The sequence below is a fragment of the Hordeum vulgare genome, chromosome 5H (assembly GCF_904849725.1).
Source record: "Hordeum vulgare subsp. vulgare chromosome 5H, MorexV3_pseudomolecules_assembly, whole genome shotgun sequence".
In the NCBI taxonomy this organism is placed as follows: Eukaryota; Viridiplantae; Streptophyta; class Magnoliopsida; order Poales; family Poaceae; genus Hordeum; species Hordeum vulgare.
In genome coordinates this window covers 343334464-343349602 of record NC_058522.1, presented here as the reverse complement: position 1 = coordinate 343349602, position 15139 = coordinate 343334464, and positions in this window count along the sequence as shown.

Here is a 15139-nt window from a genome sequence, read left to right as displayed (position 1 = left end):
ATACCCTCAGCCCCGAGGGAGAACTACTCCCTCCTCGTCATGGAGATCATCGGGATGATGAAGATGGCCACTGGAGATGGATTCCCCCTCCGGCAAGGTGCCGGAACGGGCTCCCGATTGGTTTTTGGTGGCTACAGAGGCTTACGGCTGCGGAACTCCTGATCTAGGTTTATTTCTGGAGGTTTCTGTATTTATAGGACCAGATGGCATCGAGAACAAGTCAGGGGGACCCACCAGGGAGTCACGAGCCCCTCAGGTGCGCCCAGGGGGGGTGGGCGTGCCTCCTTAGCTCGTCCCTTCCTCGGGACTCCTCTCCGGTATCTTTTTCTTATGGTATTTTTGATATTTTCCATAAAATATCACGGCGAAAGTTTTATACCGTTTGGACTCCATTTGATATTCCTATCTGAAAAGGTCAAAAACAAGGAAAAAACAGAAACTGGCACTGGCTCCAGGTCAATAGGTTAGTCCCAAAAATAATATAAAATAGCATATTCATGCATATAAAACATCCAAAGTTGATAATATAATAGCATGGAACGATAAAAAATTATAGATACGTTGGAGACGTATCAAGCATCCCCAAGCTTAATTCCTGCTCGTCCTCGAGTAGGTAAATGATAAAAACAGAATTTTTATGTGGAATGCTACCTAACATATATTATGGCATAAATATTCAGATCCATATGATTCAAGAAAAAAAGTTTAATATTGACATAAGAACAATAATACTTCAACCATACTAACAAAGCAATCATGTCTTCTCGAAATAACATGGCCAAAGAAAGTTATCCCTACAATATCATATAGTCTGGCTATGCTCCATCTTCCCCACACAACGTAATTAAATCATGAACAACCCCGGTCTTAGTCAAGCAATTGTTTTCACACTTTTACTTTCTCAAACTTTTTCAACTCTCACGCAATATAAGAGCGTGAGCCATGGATATAGCACTATAGGTGAAATAGAATATGGTGGAGGTTGTGAGGCAAAAAGGAGGAGATGGTCACATTGAATCGGCATATCAACGGGCTATGGAGATGCCCATTAATAGATATCAATGTGAATGAGTAGGGATTGCCATGCAACCAATGCACTAGAGCTATAAGTGTATGAAAGGTCAAAAGGGAACTAGTGGGTGTGCACCCAACTTGCTTGCTCACGAAGACCTAGGTCACTTTTGAGGAAGCCCATCATTGGAATATACAAGCCAAGTTATATAATGAAAATTCCCACTAGTATATGAAAGTGACAAAATAGGAGACTCTCTATTATGAGGATCATGGTGCTACTTTGAAGCACAAGTGTGGTAAAGGATAGTAGCATTGTCCCTTCTCTCTTTTTCTCTCATTTTTTTGTTTGGGCTCTTTGGCCTCCTTTTTTCTCTTTTTTTCATTTTCATTTTTTTGCGGGCTCTTTGGCCTCTTTTATTTTATTTTTATAGTCCGGAGTCTCATCCCAACTTGTGAGGGAATCATAGCTTCCTTCCTTTCCTCACATGGGACAATGCTCTAATAATGATGATCATCACACTTTTATTTAGTTACAACTCGATTCTTATAACAAAAGATATGACTCTATATGAATCCTCCGGCAGTGTACCGGGATGTACAATGACTCATGTGTGACATGTATGAAAGATATGAACGTAGCTTTGCCACAAATACGATGTTAACTGCATGATCATGCAAAGCAATATAACAATGGTGGTGCGCGTCATAATAAACGGAACGGTGGAAGTTGCATGGAAATATATCTCGGAATGGCTATAAAAATGCCTTGATGGGTAGGTATGGTGGCTGTTTTGAGGAAGGATATATGGTGGGTGTAATGCATCGGCAAAAGTTGTGCGGTACTAGAGAGGCTAGCAATGGTGGAAGGGTGAGAGTGCGTATAATTCATGGACTCAACATTAGTCATAAAGAACTCACATACTTATTTCAACAGTTTTATTAGTAATCGAAACAAAGTATTAGACGCATGCTCCTCGGGGAAGGGTTGGTAGGAGTTAACCATTGCGCGATCCTGATGTCCACACAAAGGATGCCACTCAATAAAAACATCATGCTTCGACTTCCTAACATAGCGGTTCACCATATGTGCATGCTACGGGAATCACAAACTCTAACACAAGTATTTCTACCAATCCATAATTACTAACTAGCATGTCTCTAATATCATCATCCTTATGTCTCAAAACTATATGCAAAGAATCAAACTTCTCATAGTATTCAATGCACTCTATATGAAAGTTTTTATTATATCCCTCTTGGATTCCCATCATATTAGGACTAGATTCATAACCTAAGCAAATTACCATGTTGTTTAAGACTCTCAAAATAATATAAGTGAAGCATGATAGTAAAAGAAAAACTACTCCAAAAGATATAAGTGAAAATCAATGAGTAGTTGAATAATTATTTGGCTATGTAAAAACTCTCCCATCTAAGAATTTCAGATCCTAAGTACCTTATTCAAACGAAATAAAAAAACACTTCAAGTATAGCACGAAACATGTGAAGAAGCAAAAACTTAGGTTCAACCGATACTAACCGATAATTGTTGTAGAAGAAAGGTGGGATGCAAACCGGAGCATCCCCCAAGCTTAGACACTTGAGACTTCTTGAAATATGGATTGGGGATGACTTGGGCATCCCCAAGCTTGTGCTTTTTGTGTCTCCTTAATTCCTCTCATATGACGGTTTCCGAAATCTTAAAAACTTCATCCACACAAAACTCAACAAGAACTCGTGAGATAGGTTTGTATAAATCAATGCAAAACTTTATCATCCTCTACTGTAGAAAATCACTAAAATCATTATTTGACATTAAATACTAAATGCCTCTGCATATTTAAAACTCCCATCCTCAAATGGAACCATAAAACAAGCAAACATATGCGAACAATGCAAACATAACAGCAATCTACCGAAACAGAACAGTCTGTGAAGAATGCAGAAAGATCCATACTTAATTAACTCCAAAAAATCTTAAACAATTCCACTATGTAGAGAATTTATAATAGCATACTGTGTCCAAATTTCAAGTTATTCCGACGTACAGAACATTCTAGGGAAAGTTTGCACTACAAGCAAACTTTCTGTTTTGGAACAACAACTCCTAAACTTGCAAATTAAGCATGGTAAAGGCTATCCTTGACATTTTTATTGAACTAAATGATGCAAACATTAATATAAATAACAGCAAGCATGTACTAATAAAATAAAATGACGCTCCAAGAAAAACACATATCATGTGGTGAATAAAAATATAGCCCCAAGTAAAGTTACCGATGGTTTGAAGACGAAAGAGGGGATGCCTTCCCGGGGCATCCCCAAGCTTAGGCTCTTTGGTTTCCTTGAATATGGCTTTGGGGTGCCTTGGTAATCCCCAAGATTAGGCTCTTACCACTCCTTGTTCCATAGTCCATCGAAACTCTACCCAAAACTTGAAAACTTCACAACACAAAACATAACGGAACTTCATGAGATGGGTTAGTATGATAACGAGCAAATCAATCACTTGGGTACTGTCAAAACAAGAATCATAATTATTTTCACAAAATGCCTACTGTATCTTAATATTTCCACAATTTATATTACTCAATATAATCTATGGAAACACCAAAACAAGCAAACTATGCATTGAAAACAGAATCTGTCAAAAACAGAACAGTCTGTAATGATCTGAATTATAACCATAATTCTGCACTTCCAAAAATTCTGAAAAATATGAAAATTAAGGAAATTTGTATATCAATCAACCTAAAATCACTCTATGGATAGAAATTAGAAATGATTTCACGAGTGCAAAGTTTCTGTCTTTTTTAGCATGATCAAACAACTATCATCCAAACTAATCATAAAGGATTTACTTGGCACTTTATTGAAACTAAGGCAATAAAACATGATTAATACAGTAGCTTAATCATGTGGACACACAAAAATAGTTAGTATACATATTGGGTTGTCTCCCAACAAGCACTTTTCTTTAATGCCTTTCAAGCTAGGCATGACGGTTTCAATGATGCTCACATAGAAGATAAGAATTGAAACATAACGGGAGCATCATGAAGCATATGACTAACACATTTAAGTCTAACCCACTTCCTATGCATAAGGATTTTGTGAACAAAATACTTATTGGAGCAAGAATCATCTAGCATAGGAAGGCAAAACAAGCATAGCTTCAAAAATTGCAACACATAGAGGGGAAACTTGATACTTTTGCAATACGTAGAAGCATATGATCCTCTATCATAATAATTTCCAGTAGCATCATGAATGAATTCAACAATATAACCAGCACCTACAGCATTATTTTCATGATCTACAAGCATAGAAATTTTACTACTCTCCACAATAGAAAATTTATTCTCATGATTAATAGTGGCAGTATCGTGAAAGACTTGAACACTACGAATTGTTTCCACAGTAAAAGAGTAATGTTCAGTAAAAGGGTACTCATAATTGTGACATGTTTTATCATATTTCTTCTTTATAGCATAAGTATCATCACAATAATCATCATAAATAGGGGGCATGCTTTCATCATAATAAATTTGATCATTCAAAGTGGGGGAACTAAAAAGATCATCTTCATCAAACATAGCATTTCCAAGATTGTGGCTTTGCGTATGATTAGCATCATGGGTATTCAAAGAATTCATACTAACAACATTGCAATCATGCTCATCATTCACATATTTTATGCCAAGCATTCTATGTAATTCTTCTTCTAGCACTTGAGCACAATTTTCCTTCCCATCATTTTCACGAAAGACATCAAAAAGATGAAGCATATGAGGCAACCTTAATTCCATTTTTTGTGGTTTTCTTTTATAGAGTAAACTAGTGATAAAACAAGAAACTAAAAGATTTGATTAAACCATCTAAAGATATAGCTTCAAGCGCTAACCTCCCCGGCAATGGTGCCAGAAAAGAGCTTGATGTCTACTATTCAACCTTCTTCTTGTAGACGTTGTTGGGCCTCCAAGTGCAGAGGTTTGTAGGACGGTAGCAATTTTCCCACAAGTGGGTGACCTAAGGTTTATCAATCCGCAGGAGGCGTAGGATGAAGATGGTCTCTCTTAAGCAACCCTGCAACCAAATAACAAAGAGTCTCTTTTGTCTCCAACACACCCAATACAATGGTAAGTTGTATAGGTGCACTAGTTCGGTGAAGAGATGGTGATACAAGTGCAATATGGGTGGTAGATATAGGTTTTTCTAATCTGAAATTATAAAAACAGCAAGGTAACTAATAGTAAAAGTGAGCACGAACGGTATTGCAATGCGTGGAAACAAGGCCTAGGGTTCATACTTTCACTAGTGGAAGTTCTCTCAACAATGATAACATAATTGGATCATATAACTAGCCCTCAACATGCAACAAAGAGTCACTCCAAATTCACTAATAGTAGAGAACAAATGAAGAGATTATTGTCGGGTACGAAACCACCACAAAGTTATTCTTTCTGATCGATCTATTCAAGAGTCCGTAGTAAAATAACACAAAGCTATTCTTTCCGTTCAATCTATCCTAGAGTTCGTACTAGAATAACACCTAAATACACACATCAACCAAGACCCTAATGTCACCTAGATACTCCATTGTCACCTCAAGTATCCGTGGGCATGATTATACGATATGCATCACACAATCTCAGAATCATCTATTCAACTAACACATAGAACTTCAAAGAGTGCCCCAAAGTTTCTACCGAAGAGTCACAACATGTGCCAACCCATATGCATAGGTTCCCTATGTCACGAAACCCGCAAGTTGATCACCAAGACATACATCAAGTACTCACATGAATATCTCATTGTCACCACAGATAGACACATGCAAGACGTACATCCAGTGTTCTTAAAGACTCAATCCGATAAGATAACTTCAAAGGGGAAACTCAATTCATTACAACAAGGGAGAGGGGGAAGAACATCATAGGATCCAACTATAGTAGCAAAACCCGCGGTGCATCGAGATCATGACATCTCAAGAACATGAGAGAGAGAGTGATCAAACACATAGCTACTGGTACATACCCTCAGCCCCGAGGGAGAACTACTCCCTCCTCGTCATGGAGATCGCCGGGATGATGAAGATGGCCATCGGAGATGGATTCCGCCTCCCGCAGGGTGCCGGAACGGGCTCCCGATTGGTTTTTGGTGGCTACAGAGGCTTGCGGCGGCGGAACTCCCGATCTAGGTTTATTTGTGGAGGTTTCTGTATTTATAAGACCAGATGGCATCGAGAACAAGTCAGGGGGACCAACGAGGGAGTCAGGAGCCCCCAAGGCGCGCCCAGGGGGTGGGCGCGCCTCCCTGGCTTGTGGCTTCCTCGGGACTCCTCTCCCGTATCTTTTTCTTCTAGTATTTTTGATATTTTCCATAAAAAATCACGGCGAAAGTTTTATTCCGTTTGGACTCCGTTTGATATTCCTATCTGAAAAAGGTCAAAAACAAGGAAAAAACAGAAACTGACAGTGGGCTCTAGGTTAATAGGTTAGTCCCAAAAATAATATAAAATAGCATATTCATGCATATAAAACATCAAAAGTTGATAATATAATAGCATGGAACGATAAAAAATTATAGATACGTTGGAGACGTATCACGCACCAAATGTCGGATTTCGGGCTCCGCAAAAACCTAAGGATTCAAACTCACGGGCGCGTGCAGAGACCACGTAGCAGATTCAATCCCTCGGATCGCTACTCGATGGGCAAAGAAAATAACTCACTCGATGGCGAGGAAGACACAACACACGACAGTTTACCCAGGTTCAGGACGCTGGGAAGCGTAAAACCCTACTCCTGCTTTTGTGGATTGCCTCTCGTAGAGGTTGAGGAATGAACTAGCACAACGTTCTTCAACTTCCTGAGACTATGTGGCCTCAACGGTGAGATTGTGTGTGAGTGAATGTTTCAGGGTTGGATCCCCCTCTACGAAGCAACCTATCCCCTATTTATAGTGGCGGCCCCAGTCCTCTTCCCTTATCGTTTCAGCGGGAAGGGATCCCACAGTGGCCAATTTTAAAGGGGGACACGGGAACATGCTGCCCTATATAAAGGTGGTCTTCGCCTGCAAAGTGGATGCCCGCGTTGCAGGGGTGACGTCCGCCTTGCTGGCGGGCGGCGGTGGCTTGGTTACACCAAAGTGGAAACCTTTGGCACATGCCTTCGGGTCCCGCACACGTCCTTGCCTCCTTTGGACCAAAGGGGCAACTGCACGGCTGTGTCATCTGCGGTTCGCCTATCCTTCCTCTGCGTCATCCTTGACTCTGGAGCCCAGACCTTGCCTCGGAATTTCCGCCGCTCCGGAGGGGTCCTCAGGAGGCCCCCTACAGGTCTTGATGTCGTTCCTCCTCGTGAGGCTTGGCCCCTCACGAGGGCCTTGCCTTGAGTGACGTCGAGCCTGCTGATGCTTGGTTGATGAAGTAGGCTAGCCCTGGGCTGCAGACAGGCAGGTTTGGGTACCCCCGTTTCCAGAACGCCGACAAAAATGTCATTGGAACAAAGTGGACCTTTAAGAACAAGCAATATGAAAATGGTGTCGTCATTCATAACAAGGAAAGATTGGTAGCACAAGGCTACTTCCAAGTCGAGGGTATCGACTACGGTGAAACCTTTGATCCAGTTGCTCGTCTTGAATCTATTTGCATGTTACTTGCATGCTTTGCTTCACAATTTTAAATTGTATCAAAAGGATGTGAAGAGTGCATCTCTTAACACTCCCTTAAAGAGTTGGTTTATGTCAAGCAGCCCTCGGTGTTTGAGGATCCCAAACTCTCAAATCATGTTTATGTTCTTGATAAGGCACTCTATGGCCTTAAACAAGCCCCACATGCATGGTATGAGCACCTTTCCGAGATGTTACGTGATCGTGGGTTTGAATTTGGGAAAATTGAGCCCACTCTTTGTACTAACAAGGTTAAATTGAGCTTGTTCATATGCCAACTATATGTTGATGATATTATCTTTGGTTCTCCTAACAAATCTTTTAATGAAGAGTTTGTTGCAGTAATGACCAAAGAGTTTGAGAAGTCTATGATGTGAAAATTGAATTTTTTCCATGGATTCGAAGTCAAGCAACGAAGTCAAGGAACCTTCATCAATCAAGCCAAATATACTCAAGACATGCTCAAGCGGTTCAAGATGGATGATCTCAAACCAACCAAGGAAAACACTCCCATGCCTCTCAAGTGCAATCTTGACCTTGAGCCCAATGGAGCCATGGATCAAAAGGTATATCGCTCTATGATCATCTCTCTACTTTACCTTTGTTCATCTAGACATGATATTAGGTTGAGTGTGGGAATTTGTGCATGATTTCAATCCGCACCTAAGGAAGCCACTATGTGGCGGTCCAACGAATCTTTCGATATTTGGCTCATACCCCAAACTTTGGCTTGTGGTATCCCAAAGGTGCTTCATTTGATCACATAGGATATTCGAACTTGGATTAAGCGGGAGACCGTGTGGAGAGGAAGTCAACTTCCGGAGGTTTCCAATTCCTTGTATCTCTCTGGTAAGTTGGTCTTCAAAGAAACAAAATTGTGTTTCTGTCTCGTCAACCAAGGTCGAATACGTTGTTGCTTCTAGTTGTTGTGCTCAGTTCCTTTGGATGAGGCAAACTTTAAATGATTATGGTGTCACTTATGACAAAGTACCTCTTTATTGTGATAATATTAGTGCTATCTCAATCTCCAACAACCCAGTTCGGCATTGCAAGACGAAGCATATCAGTATTCATCACCATTTCATCCGGGATCATATCAAGCATGGGGAAATTGATCAATTTACCTTAACACTAATGATCATCATGCAGATATATTCATGAAGCCCTTGAATGAAGCAAGATTTCATGAGTTAAGGCATGAGCTAAATATCATTGATTTGAGCAATGTGGATTGAAATTAGGCACATCCCACCACTCTCATCATTCTATTATGTTTAGATGTACGCATGGATTTAGGGGGAGTGTTGTTCTCTCAATGAACTCCCCCCTATTATGCATAAATTGATCAAGTCTTGCACATTATTCAACATTGATGACACTTGTGCTTCAAAGACGAGTTTTGGTCATGGGCCCAAGGTTAAAATCTTTGCGGTGCCATACCATCTAGCTCAAACATAGGTGTCTTTGGCCACCGCCCCGAGATTGTTTTTGTTTATTTGCAAGGTCACTCTACGATTCATTTTAATTTTCATTTTGCACTCTTCTGTGTTGGAGTACCTTCTTGTTCCCTTTCAAGTGACTCTCTGTCATTCTCCTCTGAATGTGCATCATTGCCCTTAATAGTTTTTGACAATTTCATTTTGTGTTTCCCAATTGGTTTGAATTAGGCAGCGCAAAGTCTTTGCCTAGATCGGAGTTTCTGAGATAGCAGGAACTTCCAGTGTCTGGTAAGTCTTGTTTTGCTGTTTCTAGGGGTTGTTCCTCTGATTGTAGGCAGTATTGCCACCCTCAGGCCTGTACTACCGCTTCGGCGGTAATACCATGATGCTCGATGGTACTACCGTCCTGAGGAGTCTATGGGCGGTTCAAGTAATGGGCAAGGGGAGTTCTAACTCACCCATACCCATTCACCTCCCGTTCCCCATGACTCTCTCTCTCTGAGGTGACCGGGAGCACCACCGGTGGATGGCTCTGGACCTCCACATTTTGGTCCGGAGGGATCCCCCCATCTTCCTCGTGCCATGGCCTTCGATACTGCCTTGAATCCTATTATTTGTGATGGTATTTTGTTGAATCGTGATCTAGGGCAATCCTTGAGGATTTCTTGTCTAGTTTATTTTTCCATGGCATGCGTAGGATGTGTGACGAATTCTAGTCCTAGTAGTCTCACTAGATGTATTGGAAAATTGGGAGATAAGGGCTGTGGCACTGCCGTCCCCATTGCTGGAGTAGTTATCTGCTTTCAGGGCGGTACTGCCGCCCGTGCATAACTAGTACTACCACTTCGGTGGAAGTACCACTCCTACAACAGTGGTACTACTGCCCTCACACATGAACCCAATTCCTTATGTGCATGTGCCTATGTTTTTGGTTGCCAATTTTACTTGTGCAGTCTTTTACACATTTTTTTCTTGCCAATCTTCTTGCGAGATGCAGGTGGTGATAGCTCTCATCCAATGACTCGTCGCATGAACTCTGAGCGTGGCTGCAAGCGCCCATGCACATTTGAGGAGGCAGCAGCTGGTTGCAGTGCTCAACCACAAAAGCAACCCATGAGAAGGACTGTGAGCAAGAAGAAGGGTCCCAAAGAGCCCCAAGATTTGATATAAGACGAGTTTGTTGTGCTTTGCATGAAGGATCCCTATTGTTTGCCTCGTGATGAAGCTCTTGCTAACCGTCCATTCTAGAACAAGACTCAGTCTCTCATTTACTCCAAGATCATCAGGAAAAGGACCAATATCTTTCTAGACGTCAAGAGCATTTGTATTGGGCACATGACCTCCAACCCCCAATCTGCTTATTTTACTGAATCTCATGATCTCTACCAGAAGTGGGGTCTTGGTCTTATCATACGCTTTCAAAAGGACTTTGACAGCGAGATCGTGGCTCAATTCTATGCCACTGTTCACTTCCACCAAAATGATGAAGAAAGGCATATGTCCTGGATGAGTGGTGGGTGTGTGTTGCACCCCAATTGGAAGACTTTTATGAACTCTCTAGGCAATCCTGACCGTGGTCTAGATGAGTCTATTGGTATGAGGCCTCACACTGAGGGTGTTGCTTCTATTCAGAAGTATAAACTCATTCCTTACTCTAGATTTGTGAAGACTGCCAAAGGTGACTGTACTTAACTCATTCCTTTTCTGGACATCATGCACATGATTTTCGGCAACACTCTATTTCCTAGAGTCCGAAACAAGGACCAAGTGCATTCCTATCTAGTGAACCTCCTCCTTTTCTGCATTAAGGAGCGAGACCGCCTGTCCACCTTGGATGTTTCCCACATTATGTGCATGGAGTTGAGGTGTGTAATGTTTGATAAGAATCAAGTGCCCATCTATGCTCCGTATTTGTTCAAGCTGATTGAGAACACATGGGATGCTACCTTTCCTTCTAAGCTCTTGGTGGCTGATGACATGGTTCATCATGGTCTACTCAAACTCCGTGTGAACGAAAATTGGGGAGTTCCACCTGTCGTTCCGTAGATTGCTCCTACTGACTCGGATGACGAGCCTGATCCTAATTAGCAGTTTGTTCCCAGATCCAAGACTGAACTATCTTGGGCCTTCATGATCAGGAAGAAGATGAAGGCTCTTTTCTGTTTCCACGCGAAGGGTTAGTACAAGTCACATGTTGACGCAAAGAAGGCTCACAGTTGTGACAAATTGATTATGAGGAAGATTGGCCTTGAAGTCCAGAGCGGTTCAGAGGACAAGATCATTGATGAGGAGGATTGTCTCAAGGAGCACTACAAGTGGTCTAGATCTCACGAGGAGGAGGCGTCTGCTGAGGAGGAGCTTTCTACTACGTGAGACAAGTCAGAGGGTGATAAAGAGGACGACTTTGCTCACCACCCTATTTTATTTGTTTCGTCCTCTTTATCCCTTTTTTGTGTATCGATGCCAAAGGGGGAGAGAGTTAGGTATTTTCTTTCATTTGCTTGTTGAGTCACGATTGTGTTTATTTGCTTGTGCTTTCTCTATCTCGTGAACTCGTTTCTTGCTTGCTTTGGTTTATGTTTGTCCAAGATTCGTGTGAACTTATGAATGGTGTAAGACATATGCTACCCCGTCTATCCTATTATGTCTACTATCTTTATGTTGTGAGATCTCGTGTCTCATATGCTTGCTTACTTGCTTTTCCCATCTTCTGTTCAGGCAAGTATATGGCCTTGCCTATAAAATATAGGAGGAGTGTTGATCTAGTGTGTGCTCTTTGCATTCCAAAAAGCATAGTCAAATAGAGCACACATCTAGGGGGAGCCCGTCTATATTGTATAGGTTTTGGGTTTGCTTAACCTTACTCTTATATTCTAGTGGCAAATTCGGTGTTGTCATCAACCCACCAAAAATGGGGAGATTGTAAGAGCATAATCTTCCATAAGTAGTTTTGTTGGTTGATGACAGTACCTTTGCGTACTAATCATGTGCTTTGAGACTTCACATGTTATGAGGTGGCACGAGACGGTATTTCTTCCCCTTAAAAGTTAAACGAGAAGATGGAGTACTTCATATGATTTAGTGTTGGTGGACATGAGTCATAGGATAATCCATACTACTAAGAGGGGGCCCGCATTTGGAAAGGTTGGGAGAATCTCTCATGTACACATTCGCCTCCTCCTTTCCTCCTTGGCACTTTGGAGTTGTCCTCTTGATTCTGGGTAAGTGGAAGTACCACTCGGAGTAGCGATAGTACAGCTTGGGAGGTATTGCCGCTCTCTAATTCTGGCCCCACTTCCTCTTAGGTACCCCGTTTTTCGATTCTGTTTAGGATAATTGGTTGAGCAGAATTTTGTAGAGGAAGTACCGCCCTGAGCGGTACTGCCGTACTTCCTCCCCTCTTTCTTTCTTGTCAGGGGTGTCTGTCAGCGCATAGCGTAAGTACCGCTGGTTGGAGTAGTAGTACCGCTCTAGCAGAACTACCGCTCCCCTGTTGCTTGTCTGTTGGCTGCCTGGCCTATACTTTCATGTGAGCAGAAGTACCGCTCCCCCGAGCGGTACTACCACCCCTGCATGACTTATGGAAGAAAACGGTCAGATTTCTCCACCACTATATAAGTGGGTCTTCTTCCCCATGGAGACTCACCTCTCATTCACCAAAAGCTCCATTATTGCCCCCAAGCCCATGCTTGCCCATTCTCTTTCCCTAGCAAATGATTCTTGTTGATTTTCTAGGGTTTGGAGGAGAAGGCCTGAATCTACACTTCCACCAAGAGATATTTGATTCCCACACTAATCCCTTGCAGATCTTTTTACTCTTGGGTGTTCGAGCACCCTAGATGGAAGAGGTCACCTCGAAGCAATATTCCATTGTGATGAAGCTTCGTGGTCTCGTTGGGAGCCTCTAATTAAGTTGTGGAGATTACCCCAACTTTGTTTGTAAAGGTTTGGTTTCCGCCTTCAAGGGCGCCAATAGTGGAATCATGGCACCTCACATTGTGTGAGGGTGTGAGGAGAATATGGTGGCCTTAGTAGCATCTTGGGGAGCATTGTACCTCCACACCGCTCAAACGGAGAAGTACTTCCCCTCAAAGGGAAGGAACTTTGGTAACACATCCTCATCTCCAACAGTTCCTCTTGTGGTTATTTCTAACCTTTACTTTGTGCAAAGTTATTCATTGTTATTATTGTTGCTAGCATCATATAGGTTGCTCATCTAGTTGCATATCTAGTCAACCTATTTGTTCCTAATCCTTAGCATTTAAAGAAAAGCTTAAAATTTGGGGGTTGCCTATTCACCCCCCCCCCTCTATTCAATCATATCTATCCTTTCAACTGGCTTCCTTCCGCAAAAATATACTACATGAGTGGCTCGCGCGGACAGTGGGACATGAACGACTAAGGACAATGGCCGCACTCACCTCCTTCAAGACCCGTCAATGTGCGGGTGAGGATACTTGGCTGGCTCGGCGGAATAATCTTCCCTCAAACCCTGGCACTTCCACAGTGCGGGATAACAATGGAAAACCATGAAGCAAAAAAACAAGCGTCAACACGGTGGCGGTGAAGCCGATGACACAACAATCAATGTTGGATTCAACAATTCTAGGCTTGAACCCAAGAATAAACTCTTCAAGGGAAATTGTGACGGGCCGACCGTGCTGGACAAAATACTTGAGAGGCCCTATTAGATACATGGCACTCCAAATAAACCCCCTAAGGACACCAACCATAATTGTTGGGTGTTAAAAGCTGCAGGTAAAAGCATGGCCCAAGACCAAGCCAAAAGCATATGCAACGAGGACAATGAAGAGCCCCGTCGCCCAAACAATGGGGGACAAAAGCAGTTTCCCCCTGAAGTAAAGACAATGAACATGATCTACGTCACCGATCTTCCCAAAAAGGAGAGGAAGCGCACACTTCGGGACGTACATGCCATCGAGCCGGTAGCCCTGAAGTACAATCCATGGTTGGCTTGTCCGATCACCTATGATCGCACAGACTACCCTAGAAATATTCGGCTTTGGGAGTCAGGGGCCTTGGTACTTGATCCCATCATTGATGGGTATCACCTCACACGAATCCTCATGGATGGGGGTAGCAACCATATGTTGGAAATATGCCCTAGAGGCAATGAAAAAATAGTTATTATTGTATTTCCTGTTTCAATATAATAGTTTATTATCCATGCTATAATTGTATTGAATGAAAACATAAATGCATGTGTGGATATATAGACAAAACTATGTCCCTAGTAAGCCTCTAGTTGACTAGTTAGCTGATCAAGGATGGTTAAGGTTTTCTGACCATATGCAAGTGTTGTCACTTGATGACTGGATCACATCATTGGGAGAATGATGTGATGGACAAGACCCAAACTATAAATGTAGCATGTGATCGTGTCTTTTTGTTGCTATTGTTTTCTGCATGTCAAGTATTCATTCCTATGACCATGATGTTGGGTAACGTAGCATAAATTCAAAATTTTCCTACGCTTATTCAGATCTTCCTATGGAGAGACCAGCAACGAGAGAGGGGTAAGAGCATCTTCGTACCTTTGAAGATCGCTAAGCGGAAGCGTTGCTAGAACGCGGTTGATGGAGTCGTACTCGCAGCGATTCCGATCTAGTGCCGAACAACGGCACCTCCGCGTTCAACACACGTGCAGCCCGGTGACGTCTCCCGCACCTTGATCCAGCAAGGAGGAGGGAGAGGTTGGGGAAGAAGACCAGCAACACGACGGCGTGGTGTTGGTGGAGAGACGAGGTCTCCCGGCAGGGCTTCGCCAAGCGCCGGCAGAGAGGAGGAGGAAGAAGTGCAGGGCTGCGCCGAGCGAGAGGGAAAACTGTGTCCTCCAAAGGCCAAAAGTGCCCACTATATATAGGGGAAGGGGAGAGGGGGTGCCACCCCTAGGGTTCCCACCCTAGGGGGTGCGGCAGCCCTCCCAGATGGGGGGTGTGGTGGCCAGATGGGGAGGAGGGGGTGGCGCACCCCTCTGGTGGGCCTAAGGCCCA